The 26,848-nt window shown below is 34.6% G+C and overlaps 1 protein-coding gene and 1 non-coding gene across 3 annotated transcripts in view; one reads left to right on the top strand and one right to left on the bottom strand.

Annotated features, from left to right (window-relative positions):
* C15 (homeobox protein C15) overlaps positions 1-26,848 on the bottom strand; it is a 322,205-nt gene that overhangs the window by 251,459 nt on the left and 43,898 nt on the right. The window lies entirely within an intron of this gene.
* TRNAN-GUU (transfer RNA asparagine (anticodon GUU)) lies at positions 25,577-25,649 on the top strand. Its single transcript has one exon. It is a non-coding gene; the product is annotated as a tRNA-Asn (tRNA).

Raw genomic sequence — 26,848 nt, 5'->3', positions numbered from 1 at the left:
TACATAACAAAAGTTTCTTTAAACATAATTTTCGATAAGTTTTATTCCTTGAAAAATTTTGATCGGACTGATATTTAATGAGATAAATGAGTTTTAAAATTAAAATAACTGCCATATAAGGCCGTGTAATGAATTAAAAAAACAAATGACTTCGTCTATAAGGGGGCCTTGGACAGCAACAATCGAAAGCTATGAAAGATAGCCTACAGAGAATGTTTCTGTGTTTGTATGAAGTAATATCGGAAGCTAAATTAACCGATTTGTATAATTAATTATTATTTCACCACTGGAAAGTGTAGTTTCTCTACACGGACATAATGCTATAATATTTTTACAGTAACTTCTTATATAATATAATATAATATAATATAATATAATATAATATAATATAATATAATATAATATAATATAACATCTATATATATAATTTGAACTGGTAATGGAAATTACGGGAAAACGGCTGAATGGATTTTAATAAATGACCAGGTTCATTCTGTGGTGTGTAATTTTCTGGGTACAGCTGTGTATTGGATATTAAAAACTACAAAACTTGAGGTGGCTTGATGACATTATTACCATTAGAAATGAAATATTATTGTACTTAATGCCATGATGTGACTATTTTTCATTAATTATACATATTAATGCTATATTGATGATATGAAAGTGAAACGTTTTGGGGTTATATAAGTAGATGTAGAGAATAACTTAAATTAGATTCTGATTTCTATATTTTACTGAGTGGCGGCTATAAGCTTATAGTATATATAGTATATGTTACTGAAAGCTATAAAACTTACGTAAGATAATAATAATATTAAAAATCAAATATTTTTATAAGTGGGGTTGGGTCTTTTTCATATATTTAATGGCGGTGTGGTGTAGATATTATTTTATATGCGAGGTTCTCTTCAATATCTTTCATTGTTATGGAAGCAAATAAGTTTCCGAATGTCTGGTATTCTTCATTGAAAATAAATCTGAAAAATGCTTATTTGAGCGTCTAATGAACTTAGTTTGCAGCATTTGCTGCACAAGCCACTAGTAATATGTAATATTATATAATATAATTTAAGTTATTTGAAGGGTTCAGAACCATAGTGGGCCAAGCGCCATTTACTGAATACGTAGAAAACAAGGGTTAAAATTAAGTTATTACTATAATTCAATGGAAACCTATAACAAGTAAAATAAAATATACACATTAATTCTAAATGATGTCAATGTTCATTAAACTATGGTTGCATGTAATAAAAATTAAGAAACAGGTTAAAGGAATTGTCAATGCACCAAATGAGTGTCTCTGGACCAAAATGATCGCATTTTAATTATTTGGATGCAATTTAAATTAAGTAACATATTAAACGATTTATCCTTCTATCAAACACGAATGTTCCCTTGATCAAATGTCCTATTTTAATTATGTAATTAGTTTATGTTTATTCCTAACGGGTGCAGCGGAGCGCACGGGTACGGCTAGTAAATAATAATAATAATATTTGAAATGTTGTTATAGTTAAGGAAGACAATTTAATAACATATAACTATTGATTGATCAGTTTTGAAACGTGATTACAACGTATTGTTGCACGTCGTTGGTTGAGGTTTTCGCCACAGCTGAGCGCTGTTAGTTGCTGTGCAGGGCTGCGCTGTGCGGGCGATATATTAATTGGTATTGCTAATCTTGCTCAAGACACATCACGTCCCACTGTTTATTAATGAGGACGTTAACCCGGCGGCGCGCCAACTAATCACAACATTTAACAGAGGAACTAATCCAATTCCCACTGCTGCACATGACAAGTAATTTGGTGTACAAGTTTAGGATAATTATCAGCACAGCGCTGCAGTCCACGAGCACGACAAGCATCACTGCGAATTGGCGATGTTAATTATGATGACGATAATGACGTCGACGATGACGACAATAATAATAGTAGTAATAATAATAGTAATAATAATAGTAGTAATAATAGTAATAATAATAGTAGTAATAATAGTAATAATAATCTATACTAATAATAAATCTGTAGCCGAAATTTTTCTGGTAATTTTTGATTTTCCAAAAATAATTGGTACTAACATATATAATTAATCACCCTGAAACCGAAAATCGCTTTTTTGAAATTTTTGTTTGTATGTCTGTCTGTATGTATGTTTGTTACCTTTTCACGCAATAATGGCTGAACGGATTTCGATGAAAATTAGAATATAAATTAAGTTCGTTGTAACTTAGATTTTAGGCTATATGGCATTCAAAATACATTATTTAAAAGGGGGGTTATAAGGGGGCCTGAATTAAATAAATCGAAATATCTCGCTTATTATTGATTTTTGTTAAAAATGTTACATAACAAAAGTTTCTTTAAAAATAATTTGCGATAAGTATTGTTCCTTGAAAAATTTTGATATGACTGATATTTAATGAGATAAATGAGTTTTAAAATTAAAATAACTGCCATCTAAGGGCGTGTAATGAATTAAAAAATAAATGACTTCGTCTATAAGGGGCCTTGGACAGCAACAATCGAAGGCTATGAAAGATAGCCTACAGAGAATGTTTCTGTGTTTGTATGAAGTAATATCGGAAGCTAAATTAGCCGATTTGCATAATTAATTATTATTTCACCATTGGAAAGTGTAGTTTCTCTAGATGGACATAATGCTATAATGTTATTACAGTAACTTCTGAGTGAATCGAGGACAAGTAAGATTAAAATAGATTCTTATGCACAGAAAACTTGATAGGCTATTCTGTACATTCGTTTCCTGTATTTCCTAAAATAATTTTTATGACCAAATGAGTGGTCTCTGGATCAAAATGATCGCATTTTAATTATGCAAATACAATTTAAATTAAGTAACATAATAAACGATTTATCCTTCTATCAAACACGAATGTTCCCTGGATCAAATGTCCTATTTTAATTATGTAATTACTTTATATTTATTTCTAACGGGTATAGCGGAGCGCACGGTTATGGCTAGTAGTAGTAGTAGTAATAATTGTAACAATAATAGTACTTACTTAGTATTTAATATTTATTTATTTAACCTGGTAGAGATAAGGCCGTCAGGCCTTCTCTGCCCCTCTACCAGGAGATTACAATTATAATATGAAGAATAAATTTACAATTAGTATTAGATTTACAGTCACAATTACAAATAACATTACAACATTAAATTTATAATTACAATTACAATAAAAATCAAAGTACGAAAATATTACCTGACTAATGAAAGCTAGATCATTTATCATAGAAAAACAAAGAATATTTTATATTTACTGAATTACAAATTAATCCTAGAATAACAAAATTGTAAAGTGATGAAATTATCAGATATTGAAATATTTTGTGATAGATTAAGGAAACTGTTTACAAGAAATCAATTACTGACCAAGTGCCTAGTTAGTTTGCGTTTGAATTCAATTTTATTTCGACAGTCCCTGATGCTGGCAGGTAGCGAATTCCAGAGTCTTGGCAGTGCTATTGTGAAAGAGGATGAGTATGAGGATGTGCGATGAGATGGTATTGTTAGTATTGTTTCATGACCTACTGGCTTTTATAGAATCCGGAGGTTCATAGCCGCCATCACATAAGCCCGCCATTGGTCCCTATCCTGAGCAAGATTAATCCAGTCTCTACCATCATATCCCACTTCCCTCAAATCCATTTTAATATTATGTTCCCATCTACGTCTCGGCCTCCCAAAAGGCCTTTTTCCCCTCCGGCCTCGCAACTAACACTCTATATGCATTTCTGGATTCGCCCATACGTGCTACATGCCCTGCCCATCTCAAGCGTCTGGATTTAATGTTCCTAATTATGTCAGGTGAAGAATACAATGCGTGCAGTTCTGTGTTGTGTAACTTTCTCCATTCTCCTGTAACTTAATCCCTCTTAGCCCCAAATATTTTCCTAAGCATCTTATTCTCAAACACAGTGATACAATAGAATCTCTATTATCCGTGGTAATAAAGGGGATGGACTGAACGGTTAATTGAAAAAATCGGATAATCCTTAAATAAAATATTTTCATAAATTAAACTACAATTTCGTAATTTCCTCCGTAGAGTTGTCTTTAACATGCTAGGTAATGAATCAGAACTTCAGTGATTTAAGTATCGACAAAGAAGGGTTTTGAGGATCAGGGGTGATGGTTGTCTGCAGAAAGATAGGAAAAGTAGAAGTCTCGTGTTTTAAATTTACTTACTCGTACTTTGTACAACTTTATTCTTGTATAAATAGCGCACAGTTGTAACGCCCAATCTTGTATTCTGATGGGAAATGAGCCACAGTTTCTTCATCAAATCTCTCAATTATTTGTATTTTTTTCGATAATTAGCACAACACGTTTTCTTTTGACACCCGTGGAAGACATTTTGCATAGACGTACACAGTACGCCCACTCGAATAGTAAGGATAAGGTCTGAATGGTGCATGGGTTGAAAGTTCTTGGGGTAATTTCTTTGAAAACATGTAGTGACTATTTTACAAGTTGGGGGGAAAAAAACACCCACTCCCACAAATAAATGTCCCTGTTGCCAGTAACGAAAGCATTCCTAACGGTAAAGGTTTGTAATTAATAACCTTCTGCAGAACACGTATTAACATAACGTTCAGTACTTCATTTGTTCTCTGCAATAAAAAAAAAGAAGCTAGAGAAAGATAGTCGGATAATCCGCCAATCTCTTAATGAGGTGACGGATAACCGGGGTTCTACTGTATTATTATTATTATTATTATTATTATTATTATTACTCGCTCACAACACCATATCACACTCTCCATTCCTAAACATAGAACATCCTTCTACTCTTCATCTTTCACCGTCTCTGCAGCTCATCTCTGGAACTCTCTACCACAACATGTCAGAAACTGTCGGATATTGTCTAGTTTCAAAAATAAATTAAAATTGCACTTATTGAATTAAATTCCTTTAAGTTATAAGCCCTTTTCTCTGCAATAGTTTTGTAAAAATATAGGCTATATATTTATTTCTTTTTCCTTCCTTTCCCCTTTTTGTTCTCTTTATCAACCGATGAATATCTTATCATAGCCTTTTTATCGTGAATTTTATCTAATTTTCGTATTTCTTTTATTTTTTATTATTATTTTATTACATTCCATTTTGATATATTCTTCCTTAAGTTTTTCCATATTAACCATTTGTACTAAATGAGTTGCTTTCACTATATTCCAATGTATTTTACTTTCTTTTTTTTCTATTATGGTATTATTTTCATGTTGTTTGGTGTCGATTTTATTATGCTGCTATTATTATTATTATTATTATTATTATTATTATTATTATTATTATTATTATTATTATTATTTCTTTTTTGTAGACTAATATGTTAGTATTCTGTTCTTTAACTTTTTGTTAAATTTTAACTGCTTGTATACTTTGTGACCTGGTAGAGTGTAAGAGAAGGCCGTATGGCCTTAACTCTGCCAGTATAAATAAAGAATTATTATTATTATTATTATTATTATTATTATTATTATTATTATTACATGCTACTTTAGCATTAAAATAACGACTATCTGTTTTGTGTTTAGGATTAAGGAGATCTGTTGCAAATATTAACTTTCAGTTCTTCTGCATTACATTCCAGGTTTGAGTGTTACATTCAAAGTTCATCTCCGAAATGGATGGTATCGCAGTGAAACAACGATGACTGATATCATCAGGTCTGTTTCACTTTTTTTGTACATCTTTCTTTGTAGACTTTCCTTCATTCCTCCTTATTTTGTTCTTCTATATGTATTCGTATTTGTCTCTCCTTTTGGCTATTTGCCATTAGTTTTCTTTTCAGTCGTACGCAGAGCACAGGACTGGTATTAGAAATGTGGCAGAAAAATTGAGTCATTGAAATTCCTAGACTTACGGAAATTCTCACCTTGTGTATAACAACAACTCAAAGAGAGCTTTTAACCTCATGATAAACAGTTTCCGCACATTGTTCCGTGTATTATCATATAACATTTTCATTATCTGGCTTAAGTGAGATAACAAAGTTTATGATTTTCTTTTCTTAAAATTGTTGTTAAAGTCATAACGTAAATACTGAAATTTTTTCCAAGTAAACTACATACTGTTTACAATATTCCAAATGTACTTGTTTTCTGTCATGGAGGTAATTTTTACTTACTTGTTATGGGTAGATAATGTTCGTGGAAGTATTGTCATGTTTATGTTGAGGATGAACATGGGAATATTTTTCACACACTTTTTTTTTTCGTTACAAAGTAGTCATTTTTTACAAGCCAGATTATTTTGAGAAGATTGTTCATTGTCTTTAAGAAAAAATAAGAAGAAACCTATATATAATTTGAACTGGTAATGGAAGTTACGGGAAAACGGCTGAACGGATTTTAATAAGTGACCCCTCATTTTGAAGCTTGGAAACCAAAGTTTTTCTGAAAAATAGTAGTTTCTAGTGAAATGTCAATTTTCCTACATCATTTTTCAATTTTCCAAAATCCATCTGTCGTCAGTTTTGAGAAATAATGGCTTTTCAGAATAAAACAAAACACACACTACAATAAACAGTATCACACGAAGATTACGACCTGCAGGATTGCTGACATATTTTAGAGTTCAGATGGCTCATATTCTCCGACATCATAATGGCAATATGTCGATCTTCATTTGTGTAACTTTTTCAGAACGTTTCTGTTATATTGCTTATTACAAACTTCAAGACTTACTAAAAATAATTTACAGTTCAGATTCTCTGGTGTGTAATTTTCTGAGTATAGCGTCTGTGTACTGGATATTAAAAACTACAAAATTTAAGAATGTTTGATGACATTATTACCATTAAAAATTAAATATTATTATAGTGAATGCCATGATGTATTTGTTACTAGTTATACAGATTAATGCTTTATTGATGATATGAAAGTGAAATCTTTTGGGATTATATAAGTAGGTGTAGAGAATATCTGAAGTTAGATCTTCATTTCCATAATATTTACTGAGTGACAGCTGTATAGTAGTCTATACAAAACTTATGCACGATAACAATATTGTTATTAAAAATGAAATATTTTTACAGTTATTAATCAAGTGGTATGGGTCTTTTCCATATAGGCTATTTAATGGCGGTGTGGTGTAGATATTTAAAGCTGAAAGTCAGAATATATAAAACATGCTACCGGTTGTTATTTATGGTTGTGAAACTTGGACTCTCACTTTGAGAGAGGAAGAAAGACTAAGGGTGTTCGAAAATAAGATGCTTTGGAAAATATTTGGAGCTAAGAGGGATGAAGTTATAGGAGAATGGAGAAAGTTACACAACGCAGAACTACACGCATTGTACTCTTCACCTAATATAATTAGGAACATTAAATCCAGACATTTGAGATGGCAGCGCATGTAGCACGTATGAGTTAATCTAGAAATGCATATAGAGTGTTAGTTGGGAGGCCGGAAGGGAAAAGACCTTGAGGGAGGCAGACGTAGATTGGAGGATAATATTAAAATGGATTTGAGAGAAGTGAGATATGATGATAGAGACTGGATTAATCTTGCTCAGTATAGGGACCGATAGTGGGCTTATGTGAGGACAGCAATGAACCTCCGTGTTCCTTAAAAGCCATTTCTAAGTAAGTGGTGTAGGTGTCAGCATACTAGTCTCTTACAGAAAGGCCCCGGGTTCGATTCCCTGTCTGGTTGAATTTTCTGGTTGAGATTTTTCAGTTTAAGGGTTTTTCCTCAACGTAAGGCAAATGCCAGGAAATTCGGGCCGTAACATCCCTGAATATCACCGGCTTCATTCATCACCAAAATCATATTCATAACAAATCAGTAATATATCTACAGACGCCATCAAGTTCACAATAATAGAACCAGTCTCAACAATAGTACACAGACCTTCTATTTCACTCAAAAGATTAAAGGCTGGTTCACAATAAACCGTGAACGAGAACCAGAAGGAAAACGAGAAGCAAGCGACGTGAATATGAAAAATTTTGATTCACAATAAACCGAAAACGTAGACGACTATACATATCGATATGCATGTCAATAACGATATGTAAAGTCGATATTATGAATTCTGATGTTATTTGTGTATAATTGACTAATGGCGTTCTTTCATGACTACAAGGCAGCCAACATAAACACAGGTTAACCAACTTCGAAATTTCAACTGAAACATTTCATTAGGTACGGTACTATAAATATGCCCATGCATCTTTATTATCACAACCTATTTTAAGTCTACCATAACGTAAAATAATTAGAGAAGAAACATTTGTAATAGAACAAAAATGAACACAACAGTAGTTACTGAATTGAAGCATGAATATGTAGTGTGTAATACAACCAATTCAGTAATGAAATATGATTCACTTACGATCGGTGTTCAAAGATGCAGCTATTGAAAGCCACGTATTCTCCTTCATTTTCTCATCTTTATACGAGGCGCGCCGCTTATCGTAAACGTGAGGATTTTCCTCTACACTCAATATTAGAATCTCATGAAATAAAACTTGCTCCATGATGCACAGCACAGAACAAAATAATGCATAGGTTATGTCACAGTCTTCTTGCTACAAAATATACGACGACAAAATAGCTTTTAGATGGCAATAGAATTAATCTAGTGGGCTGTGATCGGAAACGTGAACGCCGAAGTTGAAACTTGGCCAACTCTTCGTTCCCGATCCCGGGCTCCGGCAAGCTTTTCGTTAATTGTGAATGCTCACATTTAAATGTACACATTTTAACAATTTTACCGTTTTCGTTTTCTTTCCGATTCTCGTTTCCGGTTTATTGTGAACCAGCCTTAACTGGCAATATGACCAGAGATGTATTGTATTGTATTGTATTCTGTTGTAACATTGTGTAATGTGACATGTCATGATAAAACACATTTAAACGTATCGCAGTGTTCTTCACTGCTTTTAGGCTACAAAATTCTCTTTGCGTGCATAAAGTTATATTTGCTTTCATGGGGGAACGAACTGGCATTTATGAGCAAGTTTGACATGCATCTAGTGTATTCATTACGATCCTGTAAAAATTATCAGAAACAACGATTTCTTTACCACTGACGCAATGTTCAGATAAATTAAACAATTTTACAGCGTAATCTTCCAGCCATGATATCTCCAGGTGCTTAAAGTGGCTTAATTTAAGCGATGTACACCGACCGCTGTAACTCATGCAGATAGTAGGCCTACGCTGCCGCGTCTTTTATGAAATTCTGTACACATTTGTTGAGGTCGGGCTGATAACGCAAGGAGAACCGGTTCCCCTCACAGCTGTTGTTAACAACACGGCTTCGCCGGGCTCTAGGTTTCCTGCGGCTATTAGCGACTTGAATTCTAGTCGCTAGAGGCATCCGTCAATTAGCAAAACTTCTGAGCCTCTACCCCTGCTTCCTTAAGTTGAGTGTTGTGGTGATATGACGATCATTCTTTACTGGTATCCGCTTTCAATCTTTCTAATTTAAATTAAAATAATTTAACAACCTTCTATGTTGTCAACATGCGAAGAATCTATACTAATAATAAATCTGTAGCCGAAAATTTTCTGGTAATTTTCGATTTTCCAAAAATAATTAGTCCTAACATATATAATTATCCGCCCTGAAACCAAAAATCGCTTTTTTGAAATTTTTGTTTGTATGTACAATATGTCTGTCTGTCTGGATGTTTGTTACCTTTTCACGCGATAATGGCTGAACCGATTTATATGAAAATTGGAATATAAATTAAGTTCGTTGTAACTTAGAATTTGGGCTATATGGCATTCAAAATATTTTATTTAAAAGGGGAGTTATAAGGGGGTTGAATTAAATAAGTCGAAATATCTCCCTTATTATTAATTTTCGCGAAAAATATTATATATAAAAAGTTTCTTTAAAAATAATTTCCGATAAGTTTTATTCCATGCAAAATTTTGATAGGACTAATATTTAATTAAATAAATGAGTTTAAAAATTACAATAACAACGCCATCTAAGGCTGTGTAATGAAATAAAAAACAAATGACTTCGTCTATAAGGGACCTTGGACAACAACAATCGAAAGCTATGAAACACAGCCTACAGCGAATGTTTCTGTGTTTGTATGAAGTAATATCGGAAGCTAAATTAACCGATTTGTATAATTAATGATTAATTCACCATTGGAAAGTGTAGTTTCTCTAGATTGACATAATACTATAATTTTATTACAGTAACGTCTGAGTGAATTGAGGACAGGTAAGATTAAAATAGCTTCTTATGCACAGAAACCTTGATAGGCTATTCTGCACATTCGTTTCCTGTATTTCCTAAAATAATTTTTATGACCAAATGAGTGGTCTCTGGATCAAAATGATCGCATTTTAATTATGCAAATACAATTTAAATTAAATAACATAATAAACGATTTATCCTTCTATCAAACACGAATGTTCCCTGGATCAAATGCCCTATTTTAATTATGTAATTACTTTATATTTATTTCTAACGGGTGCAGCGGAGCGCACGGGTACAGCTAGTGGATAAATGTATTTGTTTCTTCTCTTGTTTCTGTAAATCTTCCTTTTTTGTAACTTCTCTCGTTTTTGTAACATCTGTTTCTGTATCCTCTCTTATTTCTGAAACTTCGCTTGTTTTTGAAAAAAAAAATCCTTGTTTCTGAAACCTCTCTTGTTTCAGTCGCCTCTCTTTTTTTGTTTCTGTAGCTTCTCTTGTGTTTCTTTCCATAACTTTTCTTGTTTTTATTTCTGTAACTTCTTGCTTATGTAGCTTCTCTTATTTTTGCTTCTGTAGCTTCTCTTGTTTTACTAATGTAATTTCTTTATGTTTCTGGTAACTTCTCTTGTGTTTCTTTCTATAACATTTCTTGTTTTTATTTTTGTAACTTCTTGCTTATGTAACTTCTCTTATTTTTGCTTCTGTAGCTTCTTTTGCTTCTGTATCTTCTCTTGTGTTTCTTTCCATAACTTTTCTTGTTTTTATTTCTGTAACTTCTTGCTTATGTAGCATCTCTTATTTTTGCTTCTGTAGCTTCTCTTGTGTTTCTTTCCATAATATTTCTTGTTTTTATTTCTATAACTTCATGCTTATGTAACTTCTCTTATTTTTGCTTCTGTAGCTTCTCTTGTTTTTCTTTCCATAACTTTTCTTGTTTTATTTCTGTAACTTATTGATTATGTAGCTTTTCTTATTTTTGCTTCTGTAGCTTCTCTTGTGTTTCTTTCCATAACATTTCTTGTTTTTATTTCTGTAGCTTCTTGCTTATGTAGCTTCTCTTATTTTTGTTTCCGTAGCTTCTCTTGTGTTTCTTTCCATAACTTTTCTTGTTTTTATTTCTGTAACTTCTTGCTTATGTAACTTCTCTTATTTTTGCTTCTGTAGCTCCTTTTGCTTCTGTAGCTTCTCTTGTGTTTCTTTCCATAACTTTTCTTGTTTTTATTTCTGTAACTTCTTGCTTATGCAGCTTCTCTTATTTTTGCTTCTGTGGCTTCTCTTGTTTTACTAATGTAACTTCTTTATGTTTCCGTAGCTTCTTAGTGTTTCTTTCCATAATTTTTCTTGTTTTTATTTCTGTAACTTCTTGCTTACGTAGCTTCTCTTATTTTTGCTTCTGTAGTTTCTCTTGTTTTACTAATGTAACTTCTTTATGTTTCTGTACTCTTCTTGTACTTATTTCTGTAGCTTGCTTTGTTTTTATTTCCATTGTGGTTGACGAAAATATTATCCTCTACAGTCATAATAAAATGTGAGCAGCAGGTCAAAATAAATGAGTATGAAAAAATAAGAGAATTACTAATAATAATAATAATAATAATAATAATAATAATAATAGTGCAAAGCGTACAATGAATACAACATTTTTACGTACACACAGTAACGAAAATTATGATTACATATATATATATATATATATATATATATATATATATATATATATAGCTCAAGTTATCTCAGTATAGATATACCATTATCGGGAAATATGAAAACAAAAAGATAAAATAAGTTAAATATCACTAGCACATAAAAAAAGTGAATACGTGGAAACATGCAATACAACACTTGTCATAATAGTAAGTTAGTTTGGCAACTCGTCATAAGATAATTTTCTAACTTGGATTTGAAAGAGTTCAATGTTCGGCAGCCCTTGGCTTCTGGCGGCAGAGAGTTCCAATGACGAGAGAAATACAGAGATGATGTGTGAAGTGGAATTTCTAGCCTGTTATCGCGTTGTGATCGAGTATTAATATTATGGTAGCGAGAGAGAGTATGAAAACGGGCGAATAAATAAGAGGGGATGAAGTGTGCATAATTCGATATAAGAGAGAAAGCTAGTGCAGATTTCTTCTCTCATGTAATCTAAGCCATGATAACTTCTCGAAAGAAGGTGAGATATGATCATAGTATCGAACATTACAAATGGAGCGGATGCACGCGTTGTGAACACGTTGTAGTTTCTGAGCGGAATCAGTCCTGAGATCACTGAACAAAACATCGCAATAATAAAATAAGGAATGTAAACATGCGAATTCTAAATGAGGCAGTATAGGTAATAAGTGGACAGCTTCACAAACGTGGAGTGGGATCTTTGGAAAAAGAACTGAGGAAGAGACTAGTGAAGTGTTTTTTATGGGCATTACAACGGAGTGAAGAGAAACGACTGGAATCACTTGAAATGCAGCTATTCAGAAGAATGGAGAGTGTGAAATGGACAGACAGAATAAGAAATGAAACTACACTAGAAAGAGTGGATGAATAAAGACTAATGTTGAAACTGATCAGCAAGAGGAAAAGAAATCGGCTGGATCTCTGGCTAGAAACTGTTTATTGAAGGATGCACTGGAAGGAATAGTGAAGGGGGAAAAAAATTGAGGCAGAGAAGATATCAGATGATAGACAACATTGAGATATATGGATGGTATGCGGAGACTAAGAGGAAGGCGGAACAAGTAGAAGAATGGAGAATGCAGTGAAGGATCCATCCTTGGACAGAAAACTTTGAATGCATTACTAATATGGGACAAACATTTAGGGTAGAGTAGCATAAATCGCACCGCTTCCTAAATCGCATCACTGCTAGTTTAAAACAAATTACTATAGTAGTGTGGCATCTAGTGGTATTGTTACAATCTACCATATGAACTTCCACCATGTCACTTGATTTCTGCCACTTCTTTGTGTCAACAGCGTGGTGATAGTGTAATATAATCGCTCAGGTGGATGTATATTTAGCTAACATTCTGTAACTAAATAACGGATTTGTATGCAAAGGAATCCATAATCTTAAGATGTTATTCGTTTAAAGAAATATTAAAGAACATTTAACTTAGTAGGATTTTCGAACATGTAGTGATTATAGGCTAGAATGAAGAAAATAATAACTTATGGCGTAGTTTCTCAATTCGCACCACTTTGTAGGTGCCTAATTCGCACCGGTGCGATATGAGCAACTGTAGCAATTCTAACATACAAAAGAAGGCCCCAAAAATTTTAACTGAACTAGGAATGCATCAGGTAGGTGCAATATCAAGTGGTGAAAAGGGCGTTAATTCAACAAGTGTGTGTTTTACAAGCGCACCAGGTATTTTGTGCCACATGTGATGATTTTTAAACGTCAAACAGTGCATCCTTCATTATCAGCTGGTGCTCCTCCAGGATCGTTATTTGTGTGCTCTGAGTCAGGTTACATCAACAGTGAACTATTTGGCAAATAGCTCAAACGTTTTATTTGCCACTCAAACCTGCCATAGAAAAAGTGCTGCTTCTGTATGTCCACCTATACGACCCATTCCAAAAATTTAAAAGCTAGATTATCTCGGGAAAATGGTATGCTCCTGTTTCAGCTTCCTCGTCATGATACTTACAGCTTTAGATGTTTCTATCTTCAAATCATTTCAGACAGCTATATCCTGAAGCAGTTCTTAGGTCGCTTCGAGATAATCGTGGAGAAAAGGTGACGCAGTTTACAGTTTGAACTGCCTGGTGAAGCACATGGCAAATGTATAACAATAAAAAACGCATTCAGAAAGTTTAAATGTTAGGCAATTTACGCTCTATTTTTTCAATTTCATTTGAAGATGCGTTACTCTCTTTCATTAATTTCAATAAACTTGTAATTTGCATTTATTTCATTATTCACTCAAATAGGCTACTCTTCAATATGTTCAATATTAAAAGCTTTCCTTCATCCTCTTCCCTGCAGATAAAGAGGTGCGATTTAAGAAAACGCAGGTGCTATTTAGGAAACTAGTTGCCTAAATGGCATCACTGACATGTGTTTCGAAAATGTCATTTTAATTTAAAAATATTAAATCAAATTCAAGGATTCTTTTTTACATCAAAGGTAAATGTTCTGGGAATGTATCTCTGTAAAGGAATGCAGAAAATAAAAACTGTATTGTTCAATAAAAATTATAAATGCTAAAGTGGTGCGATATAGGCAACCTTACCCTATGTCCACACCAGGATTCGAACCCGCAAGAAATGATCGGCACTTCACTGTTGATTACATTAAGGAAAAACTTTCGTGTACTGCGTAGTTCACCTCGTCATTGTAGTTTCTCCTTCAGAATCGAGCCAATTTATTACTATAAGCTTTTTTTTTTTGTCTCGGATTGATAATTCTGTAACATCCAATTTAATAAAAAAGATAGGTTTCACTTTCGAGTCACGCGGCTTCATAAAAAATTAAACCACTATAAATAAAATCCAGTTGTATAATTGAACATTTCTTATGTATAAAAAGTAAATGTGCATATAGAAAACATCTGGTCTTGCAGCACAAACTAGGAGTACGTGACGCGTGAAGAAAGACTCGTTAATTCGGTGTCTAACCGTGCAATAATAATCCTTGTTATTGGAACGGAAATGGGTCCTACTTAATCATTAGTTAACAAGAAACAACGTAGTTATTTACTTCAAAAAAAAAAAAAAAGAAAGAAAAAAAAATAAGCTTGTCAACTGAATTCTTGTCCTCGGTATAAACATCAACGTCATGAAAACAAACTGAAGTTTCAGTTACACAAATTTTACTATGCCTTTCATTAATAATATGCACTCCTATCTGTGTCACGAATCCTAAGACATTCTTACTGAAACCATTAGGGAAAGCAACAAAAATATTACAAAGAAACTAAAGAAAAATATGTAGCTTGTAGGCTAATGCAAAATTTAGTTTACTTATTAATTAGGTTATTTTAATTATTATTATTAACTGTAATTATTGTGTGTAATTAAGTTACCATTGCTACCGGGTGTTTGCCCATATGCAGTGTAAATACATACATACATACAGCTCACACCTGTGGAGTAACGGTTAGCGCGTCTAGCCGCGAAACCAGGTGGCCCGGGTTCAATTCCCGGTTTTCCGGGGTTTTCCCTCAACCCAATATGAGCAAACTTATGAGTAACTTTCGGTGCTGGACCTCGGATTCATTTCACCGGCATTATCACCTTCATCTCATTCAGACGCTAAATAACCTGAGATGTTGATACAGCGTCGTAAAATAACCTAATACAATATATAGGCCCTACTTACTTACAAATGGTTTTTAAGGAACCCGAAGGTTCATTGCCACCCTCACATAAGCCCGCCATCGGTCCCTATCCTGTGCAGGATTAATCCACTCTCAATCATCATATCTCATCTCCCTCAAATCCATTTTAATATTATCCTCCCATCTACGTCTCGGCCTCCCCAAAGGTATTTTTCCCTTCTGCCTCCCAACTAACACCCCATATGCATTTCTGGATTCGCCCATACGTGCTACATGTCCTACCCATCTCAAACGTCTGGATTTTATGTTCCTAATTATGTCAGGTGAAGAATACAATGCGTGCAGTTCTGCGTTGTGTAACTTTCTCTTTTCTCCTGTAACTTCATCCCTTTTAGCCTCAAATATTTCTTAAGAACCTTAATCTCTGTTCCTCTCTCAAAGTAAGAGTCCAAGTTTCACAAGCTATAATAATAATAATAATAATAATAATAATAATAATAATAATAATAATCCGTGGAGCTACAGCCCACGAAGGGCCAAGACCGATCAGCCGGCTGCTAGCCTCACGGCCACATGCCGAAGCAGAGGTCGACGATCATCCAACCAGAATGGAGGTATCGTGTGGTTAGCACGATGAGCCCCCCAGCCTTTATAGATGGTTTACGTAACCGGATTTCTCTACCTATCGTAGTTCCCTAAGTGCATCACGATGCTGGGTGGGCACCGGTTTCATACACTGGCCGAAATTTCATGAGAAAATTTCTTCTCCCATGAGGACTCGAACCAGTGCGCATTCCGTAACGCGAGTCCTAGGCAGGATGCCTTAGAGTCTTAGACCACGACGCAACGGCGCGGGACAAATAAAAATACATACATACATACATACATACATACATACATACATACATACATACATACATACATACATACATACATACATACATACATACATACACACATATTTTATGCTTTGCAGAATTCAGCATAGTTTTTGTTAGACGCATTTCGTTTATATATTAACGTAATTACATAGACGAAGTACTTTTTTTTCCTTGCTTTCCTTTCCTTGTCTTGTTTGCTTAGCAAAGATCAAATTGAGGTCGTGTTTTGTAAACTACTGCTATAGATGAACAAAGAGTTGGCGTTCATACATCGATGTGAGTTGTCCTCAACGGGAGTGAAGAGTGTTGTATTTATCATGGCACCTCTGCTCCCTAACTTAATATGGTAATCATAACGCACTCAATTTCAACTGTCAGTATTTTTAATCATTGCCATTTCCAGTTCAAGGTATTAGGCCATTCTGTTATTCAATTATCATGGCGTCCGTATTGAAAATCGGAATAGACACGTTGATGCTGAAAAATCACGCATCCAGAACGTCTGTTTGCTGCACTGCTATGCAGACGATCTGGTAAGCAAAGAGTTGCTGGAAAGCAATGACTTGATTCAGTACTCGCCTTGCATTGTTATTATTATTATTATTATTATTATTATTATTAACAAATTTCACTATTGTGAGTCTCCATACATACCTTAAGAATTATTAATGCATATGAGTTATTCCATCTCAAATCGACAGCAATATAGAGAAAATTGACCTTACAATTTCTAAATACAATAAAACTTTTTTTTTACGTAGAGAACTGTGATACAATTCTTTGTGCAAAGTTTGAGGCATCAGAACTTCATAGTGTTTAAATTAAAAATATTTAAATTTATCGTATTTTCATAAAATTTGCAACTTTAAACTGTTGTAGCTCCGCAACCCTTTCATCCAATGATCAAAATCATGGTTTATTTTAATGCTGAGAAATTAAAGTTTATATTGACATACAAACAGATTTTCTTACTTTTTACGGAAATGGATAAATTTAGATTTTTCCTCATTAAGACGCCTTTGCCAAGGAAAAAATATTTAAAAAATACATAGTTAGATTCCGAATTGAAAGTACAAATAAACACATATTTTTTACAGATGGCACGTTGATAAGAAAGTATTGAAAATATCAAATAAATAAAATAAATAGTACGCGCGTGAGCTAACCAGCTGACTGTGAGGCGGGAGCTAGCCGAGGTAAGCAAGGCCAGGAGACATAAACACGTGATGTATCGTCTAGCAGTCATGACTGTGCTAGCTTTATCACAGGTTTTCATAAACACAGGAGTAAAATGACGCCCAACGCTCGCTTATCTTCAGCTCTAGACCGGTGCGTGCGGTACTGCGCCGTTCAAGTCTAGGCGTGTGAAAATAATCTATTTAATACCCTCGAAACTTATTGCCGTACCACTAACCAAACAATGCCGAATCTCTCTTAATAATGCAAGGTTTTTTCTCAATATTTTTTTACATTTTTACAAATTGGCAAAAAGCCTAAAAGTAAGTAAAATCAGATTATCTGTCTCTCTTCATACAATCAAAATAACGATTACTTCTTAACATAACCTACCAAATGTCCGCTTCAAAATAAGCTCTCGTTCAATGTTCTGCAGTAAATGGTTCCAGAGTTGTGAGCGCTGAAAGAGGCTTGTTTTTATAGAATACGCTAAATTTGTTGCTCAATAATACGAAAACCGTTTGACTTTCGATAGTATATTTTGAAAATGCACTCTCTTCAGCACCTTGTATAAATATGGAAAAAATTAGAGTATAAAAAATGCGAAGTTTTTTACTGATCGATTTCATATGGAATAGCCCTTATGTAGCCTATAAATATAGAAATGAAAATACACTGTCATTAATGTCTTTGAGCTATTACAAACAAAATAAAATTTCTTACAATTTTGCTAGTTTTCTCTTTTTGCTTCCTTTTCGAGATAAAAATTGTTTTATATGAAACATTTCATAGCGTGTCTTGGGAAAGTCATTTATTTAAATCCCAATATGCTCACAAGGAAACCGTCCCAGGTCGTTCAGCTTGAATTTAATGAAAATGCATATTTAAGCTAATTTACGTTCTTTAAAAAACGTAGCGATAGTCGTTGGTTTCGCTTTTACTAAGTTTACGAATTATATACCGACTTGAAAATCGTTGCTACTTACATCACTTTTTGCGCGCACTCGGATCCTCGTAGCTCCGCGACACTGTATTAAGCTCTCGCATTAATGCTCTAGTCAATAATTTGTTTTCTCTTAATTCACATTAATAAAGTAGTGCCATCGATGGCATCTTTCACTCATTCGTACATCGTCCGAATACATATGTATGCAGCTGCAAGTCTAGGAACACGACTGTACATACTGTGCTTTCAAGACCCGAAAGTAAAACAACGCGTATACAATGGTAAGCCATCGTGGTCGATGTAGGTTGTTCCTGCAAACTGACAAACAACTACGTGAGAAGATGGTTAAGAGATGTATTTCTCCCGGATGTTGAGAAAGACACACTACTACTTCTGGATTCCTGGAATGGTCAGATAGATGACACTATAGGTTCGTTCCAACAAGCGGTTCATGGATCAGTTCATGTACGGTTCCTGTACCATCTTATGCGCATGCGCTAGTTGAGCATCTGCTATGGGATTGAAACTGGACTGGACGCTGTTGGAACGCTTTCGCGGATCGTTATGTACTAAATCCAGAGATGCTGTAACTGTGATCATCTTTGCTAAGAACGGGATGCTTATTATTATCGTTTTGCAGCTAATTCTAATTGCAGAAAATAGAATTTCGACCATTTTCTATAAAAAGATGACAAAAATATGGAAGGCAAGAATTCCGCTAATTCAATGTCGTGTAGGCCTACTGGGGAACTCTCATCTAAAAATAGTTCTTTTTTTGTAATTATTAATGTATGTACGTTATTTGTTATACTCTTAATCAAAGCTGCACGTTGAAATTGTAATTAACTATTTCAATACCCAAATAATTTCCATTCCATTTCTTTTTGGCGAAAATTTAAATTAAATCTCTAGTTTTATTACTCGTCTGCACTGTCACTTTTCATCTTAACCTCATTGATATGAACAGTCGATCACGTCTTTCTTCAGTATCCAGGAGACGTTGGTGAGCTTATGCGCATGCGCGTCTCGCGTACTCTTCCGTACATGCCTCAATCCGCGGACTATTTCTGACCGTTCCGAACCCGTGCCAAAAGCTTGTTGGAACGCCCGACTGCAGTACATGTTTCCGGTTCAGGATTGTGTTTTATTTATTTATTATTTATTTTATTGGGTTATTTTACGACGCTGTATCAACATCTAGGTTATTTAGCGTCTGAATGATATGAAGGTGATAATGGCGGTGAAATGAGTCCAGGGTCCAGCACCGAAAGTTACCCAGCATTTGCTCGTATTGGGTTGAGGGAAAACCCCGGGAAAAACCTCAACCAGATAACTTGCCCCGACCGGGATTCGAACCCGGGCCACCTGGTTTCGCAGCCAGACGCGCTGACCGTTACTCCACAGGTGTGGACGGGATTGTGTTGGAACGATTTTTCTGTACTGCGCATGCTCACGATGGTTACGGACGGTTCCTGACTGCTGTTGGAACGAACCTTATATTTACTCTGTTCCGACCACTTCATTTCGAATCCATCATATTTAAGGGGTTAGGTACAGCTTACAGTAGTAAAATTTTTGGTAATATTCAACATTTTTCTTTCTTCCATTACTGTATCTTGTACAACAATGAAAATTTGTATGTGTAAAACACTGTCCTTCTGGTATATATATATAAAATTTTTCGATTTAAAAACAATTTTTTTTAAAATCATAATGGTGGTATTTCACTGTGCAGTGATGAAGCGTTTCCCTCATAACTCATAAACTTGTTAACTTTTTCATGTTCTCTCCCTTTTATTTTATTGCTGAAACTCATGTTTACAATATCATGCACTTTCTACTACATTCCTCAATAAATAATATTTGTTTTTGATTTTGTATAAGAGAAAAATACTGATGTTTGACCATTTTTTAAAAGAATTTATTTTTTATCAGACAATCTATCAAAGGAAGAGAAGTGATCTTACATCATATTGTAGATATGACATGCATAAATACACACAAAAAAATTCATCACAGAATGTTGGATAGTTTTTGAGTTCTGTGGGAAACGCTTCATCATTGCACAGTGAACTGAATTTTGAAAAAAAAAAAAAAAAAAAATGTGAATAGTTTTTTTAATTGTAAAAATATTTTTGTCATATAGCAGAAGGACAGTGTTTTACACATACTAATTTTCATTATTGTACAAGGTATGGTAATGGAGGAAAAAATGTTGAATATTTCCAAAATTTTACTGCTGTAAGCTGTACCTAACCCCTTAAGGTGACTCACAAAGTTAATACATATTTTAAATTCAAACTGAATTTGTATTTCAGCAAATGTGAGTTAAGGAAAAAAGTACAAGTTGCAGTGTCCAGTCGATCAGTCCGTCGACCTGGTTGGCGAGTTGGTATGCGCTGGCCTTCTATGCCCAAGGTTGCGGGTTCGATCCCGGACCAGGTCTATGGCATTTAAGTGTGCTTAAATGCGACAGGCTCATGCCAGTAGATTTACTGGCATGTAAAAGAACTCCTCCGTCACATCCTGCGACGCTAATATAACATCTGCAGTTGCGAACGTCGTTAAATAAAACATAATAAGAATAATAATCGATCAGTCCTAGCGAAATGGAGAAGTACACGAGAGCGGAATAAGCAGACCTGATTTTCGAATACGGATGAGCCAATGGGAACAGTAGACAAGCTCACAGATTGTATCGGGCCAAGTACCCTCGTAGGAGACATCCGGCCCATACCATTTTTCCACTACTGTTCCAAAAGTTAAGGGAAGGAGGGCACGTGGTGCCAAATTACAATTCCATTTCCACACAACTATTTTTGCTTGTAACTTTCGACTCGGTCATTTCCGGACCATGATTCCTTATCTCAAATTGATACATGTCATCCCTAAAAGTTTATAACACCATCTCGGAAACACCCTGTATATGAATGTAGGCCTGTATGCATTCACAAATGCATGCATTGATAAATTGTAAATAGAGACGTGTATTCATGCATTGATTCTTATGGGGAGAGGATTGTCTTTTTTGGTGAAAAATTAGTAAATTAAAAAAAAAATTCTTTAAAATACTCCGTGATATGTTTGGAATGCATAGCATAACATTTTGTGGATATTTGTGCCCTTATCGGATGTTGAGTCGCCATTTTTAAACTTCCTGCGTTATGGATTTTTAAATCACTCGCCCACTTTTATTGTTGTTTCCGGCAAATTAAATTTTCAAAAAAAAAAAAATTTTTTCTTTAAAATACCCTTTGATATATGTGGAACGCATTGCATAACATTTTGTGGGTATTTATGTCCTTATCGGATGTTGAGACGTCATCTTTAAACTTCCTGCGCTATGGATTTTTAAATCATTAGCCCGCTTTTATCGGTTTCCAGTAACTTAATTTTTTTTTGCTACATTGTCAGACAAAAATGGATGTAATTTCTCAACTATTAAAGATACTTGCATGAAATTTAGAACACACATTCTTTAGACTATTAGGAAACTTTTCTCTGTAACAGAATTTTGTTAATTGATTTCATTTTAAAAATACGTCCGTTTGTTTGCAAGAAAGGAAATCAGAAAATTGTTATTAAATTTTAATTGTTTATTTCACAAACGTAGGGACTAATATCAAAATTCTGTTACAGAAAGTTTGTAGAACATGCTTTTGCAAATATATTTCAAAAAAACTGTTTGAATCTATCTTTAAAAACGGTTTAGATATATCGGTTTTAGTACAATCCTGCATTGGGTATTTTTTTTTCAAATTTAGGCCCCCCAAATAATTTTTTTCAAAATATTTTTATTTGGTTGAGTTGCCACAGCTATGAGCTTTCTACATACAACAAAATTAATAATTTACATCCTTAAGATTGGAATAATCCTTTTGAACGTTAATGAAATTGCTTCTTTGGTAGGCTTTATTGGAAGATCTTAGCGTGATGGGTAAATATCTCTTTGTGATTTGCTTGTTTTCGACTGCCATCGATCCGCAGCTGCTTGCTTCCATTTGCCTCTCTAATTCGGTTCCCAGAAATTCGTTTCGTCACTTCGGCGTGTCATAATCTTGCTTAATATCCTACTCGAAGTCGTTTAATGGCCAGCTTACTTTGAAGTTTATGACACGGCTATTCATATTTCTGTGTTATTAATAATACCTTGTGTGCTGCAACTCCTGCACTATCAGAGACAGACAATGAGTTGAAACATTTTTCGTAATATACCAGCTTGTGCTTATCTCTAAAGTGTTATTGTTTGAACGCAAATCAGACATTAGCAAGGCTCTGGACAGAACGTCATTAGTTTGTAGGGTATGCAGGTAGTTTCATTAGTACTCACAATAATTGAATGGCTGCCTAGAATAACGTTGTAAGTCAGTTTTTACAGTTTGTCAGGAAATTAAAAATATCTTTATTCCATATTAACATTGTTAAATATTACGAATTATGACTGTGTTAGTTCTGTAAATAAATTTCTAAATTATAGACATCAGCTCAAAGAATTTTGAGTGACCACAAGGGTCCTGAATACAATAAACATGTATAATAATGTGATGTGATACATTAAAGAAAAAAGAAAGTTAATTGTTGAAGGCAAATATAAGTTGATTAATTGAAATAGAGATGATGATGTAATATTTGAAGAGAATCCTTGATAATATTTATAAGAATAGACATTACAGAATCAAAAGGAATGTGAAGTTCCTTAAGATAATTCCACGTGAATTTTGAGATTGAACCTCTACTGCCAAACAGCAAACCAATGACGGACCATTGTTTAAGAGGGACGTTGTACTTTTGAGAAAGATACGGCAGACAAGGTTTATATATGGACTTCTTCTCAATATCAACCTCGGTGGCCTGATTTAGGTTTCTTTCGAAACGGATAGTAGGGTCAAGAACAAGAGCCCGTTTTAAGCGTCCGTTGATAGCAATAATGTCTGCCCCTCTAAAAGAACCATCTGATGATACACAATGTACTTCCTCATGAATTTCCCAATTTAAAGTTTTTAACGATATCGCCAAAGTATGTCGTACACGATGATGTCTAGCATTGATCAGCAGCTCGCCTTTGGGGCATTGTCCAAGCACGTGTCCAAGTGTTTCAAGCTCGCTACAGTCTGGATGACGGCAGCGGGTTGTGCTTAGAGTTCTGCCCGGTATTGCGCGAACCGCCGAAATATTGCTTGACATTTTTAAAGCATTGGTCCATTCTGAGGAAGATAGGCCCTTTCGATTGCTTACCCATGAGTTAGCCTTGGGGAGATCACTATAAACAATAACCCCTTTACCACGCAAGGTATGGTTTGTCCAAGTTTGGAATGCGTCATTTCTTAAGTGTTTACTTCAGTAAGTATTAACGCCATATATATAATTTTAACTGGTAATTGAAATTACGGGAAAACGGCTGAATGGATTTTAATGAGTGACCCCTCATTTTCATGCCTTGCATTCAAAGTTTTTCGGAAAAATAGTAGTTTTCAGTGAAATGTCAATTTTCCTACATGATTTTCCTATTTTCCAAAATCCATCTGTTGTCAGTTTTGAGAACTAATGTTATTGAACACGGCCGACTTGATTGAATTTCAGAACAAAACAAAACACACACTACAATAAACAATAGGCTATTACACGAAGGCAGGATTGCCGACATATTTAGTGCTCAAATTCAATTTGTTATTAAAAATAATTTACTGGTCTCATTCTGCAGTCTATAATTTTGTGAGTACAGCTGTGTATTGGATGTTCAAATCTACGAAACTTGAGGTGGTTTGATGACATTATTACCATTTTAGAAATTACATATTATTATGGTTAATGTCATGATGCGTCTATTTTGCATTAATTATACATAATATTAATGCTATATTGATGACAAGAAAGTGAAACGTTTTGAGGTTATGTAAGTAAATGTAGAGAATATCTTAATTTAGATCTTCATTTCTATAATTTACTGAGTGGCGGCTATATATTATATAACTACAAAACTTACGTAAGATAATAATATTGTTATTAAAAATCAAATATTTTTATAGTTCTTAATCAAGTGGGGTTGGGTCTTTTTCATATAATTTATTTAATGGCTGTGTAGTGTAGATATTGATATGTGTCATTGTCTTGAGTATTGGCTCTAGAGAGCGCAAAAAATACAGTTTCTAAGGAAAGACCAAAAGGTATTACTGACTAATAAAATAAGAGGCCTAGAAAATTTTGTAGTCTCCAGATCATTTCAGCATGATCTCTTAGTAGGATAAAATGATTTTACGCTCTATATTTCAAGCTCTACATGCAGCAAAATGCTATTGTTCGAAAACTTAGCAAAACTGACATTTTTTTAAACTTTCGCCTACAATCCACAATGAACTGAAACAGCTATTGCTATCGTCCTGACATTGATACTAGCGTTCCCGCGTTGAAACTCAAAAACTGAAGGTGGATAGGTTCAAGAAAAAGTATTTGGCTTAAAAAAAATCCATTCAGAGGGAGTATGTTTCATTATTATGGAAGCAAATAACTATCAAAATGTCAAGTATTCTTCATTGAAAATAAATCTGAAAAAATTTTATTAGAACGTCTAACGAACTTAGTTTGCAGCAGCATTTGCTGCACAAGCCACTAGTATATATATCTGTGTGTGTGTGTGTGTGTATTGTCTTCATCTTCCAAATAACACAACTTTTTGAACATTTACAGTAGTAAAAATTTGACTGAGAAATAAGTGGCTTATTTTGATAAATTACGTTAAAATGCGTGCATACTTCTTGTTGTATACGTTTTCTGTCACCAAATCCTATCATCATTAGAATCTCAATTATCTCATTTCTGTTAAGAATATCTTGTTTTATGTTGATTTCCTCAATAAAACTGATTTCATAACACAAGGACTAACAAAATGTATCAACAATAAAATTATTCAAATCAACTTTACAGGGAGTTATACCTGAAATCTTGATTTGCATAATACACGTCACTGTTCGTTAACAGAAAACCACAATTTAAGTCACACGGAGTTAGTGTGCACTCGAAGTTGGTTGCTTGACGGTCGTCAGCCCACTTTGAGGTCTGTGGATATAGAGGGAAAAATTGGATCGGTGTCGGGTAGAGTTCCCGGGTAGCTCAGTTGGTAGAGCGTTGGTACGTTAAACCAAAGGTCCCGGGTTCGATACCCGGCCCCGGAACAATTTTTCCCTCGAAATTATTCAAATCAACTTTACAGGGAGTTATACCTGAAATCTTGATTTGCATAATACACGTCACTGTTCGTTAACAAAAAACCACAATTTATGTCACACGGAGTTAGTGTGCACTCGAAGTTGGTTGCTTGACGGTTGTCAGCCCACTTTGAGGTCTGTGGAGATAGAGGGAAAAATTGGATCGGTGTCGGGTAGAGTTCCCGGGTAGCTCAGTTGGTAGAGCGTTGGTACGTTAAACCAAAGGTCCCGGGTTCGGTACCCGGCCCCGGAACAATTTTTCCCTCGAAATTATTCAAAATTATTCAATAAAATTGTTATTATAGTAATCATAACCATAACGCTTTTCTACAAAACAAATTAAATAAGAGGTTCATCAAGGAAGGAAGTTCCAATGGCCGATAAAGAAAACATAAACATCAATATGTAAGAAATATTTTTACACTATTTACGGAGACTTACTGGCTACTTCTCAACGTAGTCACCACCGTTATTGAGGCATTTATCGTACCGGTGCACCAACGTTTGTATGCCCGTGTCGTAGAAGTCTGTCGCCAACGTCTGGAGCCATGAAGTCACTGCCGTTTGTACCTCAGCGTCGTTGTCAGCGTATTCCGAATCTCACCGGACCGGTGGACAACAATGACGTCACGCTGCAGCGAAATAGGAACAAAACTGCTGGAAAGATCGATGGCTGTCATGGCGACTGTATAAGTTGTTGTCTGTGCTACGCTAGCAAAATTTTTAGAAATTTCCGTATTGCCATCTCATTCAAAGAAAAGAGAGCATAAACAATTTATTTCTTGAACCAGTAGTAATAACTGGTCCGTTGACATGTTCGCTCATAAGCCATTACCATATTGTTTTTACGTTATGCTCATTACAAACAATACAGCAGAACTAAAGCAGAACACACCGCCATGACACAACAGTGTACGATGTCATTCGTCTGCTAATTCCCGCCCTATACAAGAACCAATCAGATTCACTGACGGCGGCTGATGGAGACTGCGACCACCTCTGCAAGCTGATGGCACCGGTGCGACACCGGTGGAGCATCAGTGACTCTATCGGTGAAATTCGAAACACCGTGATGCCATCAGATTGCTCAGCGCTGAGATTCGGAATACGCTCAATGAAAGGAGTAGAAACGGGATATAATGAAGAAAGAGAAGAGTTAGGGGAGA

Source organism: Periplaneta americana, chromosome 1, assembly GCF_040183065.1.
Source record: "Periplaneta americana isolate PAMFEO1 chromosome 1, P.americana_PAMFEO1_priV1, whole genome shotgun sequence".
NCBI lineage: Eukaryota > Metazoa > Arthropoda > Insecta > Blattodea > Blattidae > Periplaneta > Periplaneta americana.
This window is presented reverse-complemented; position numbering and strand designations above follow the sequence as displayed.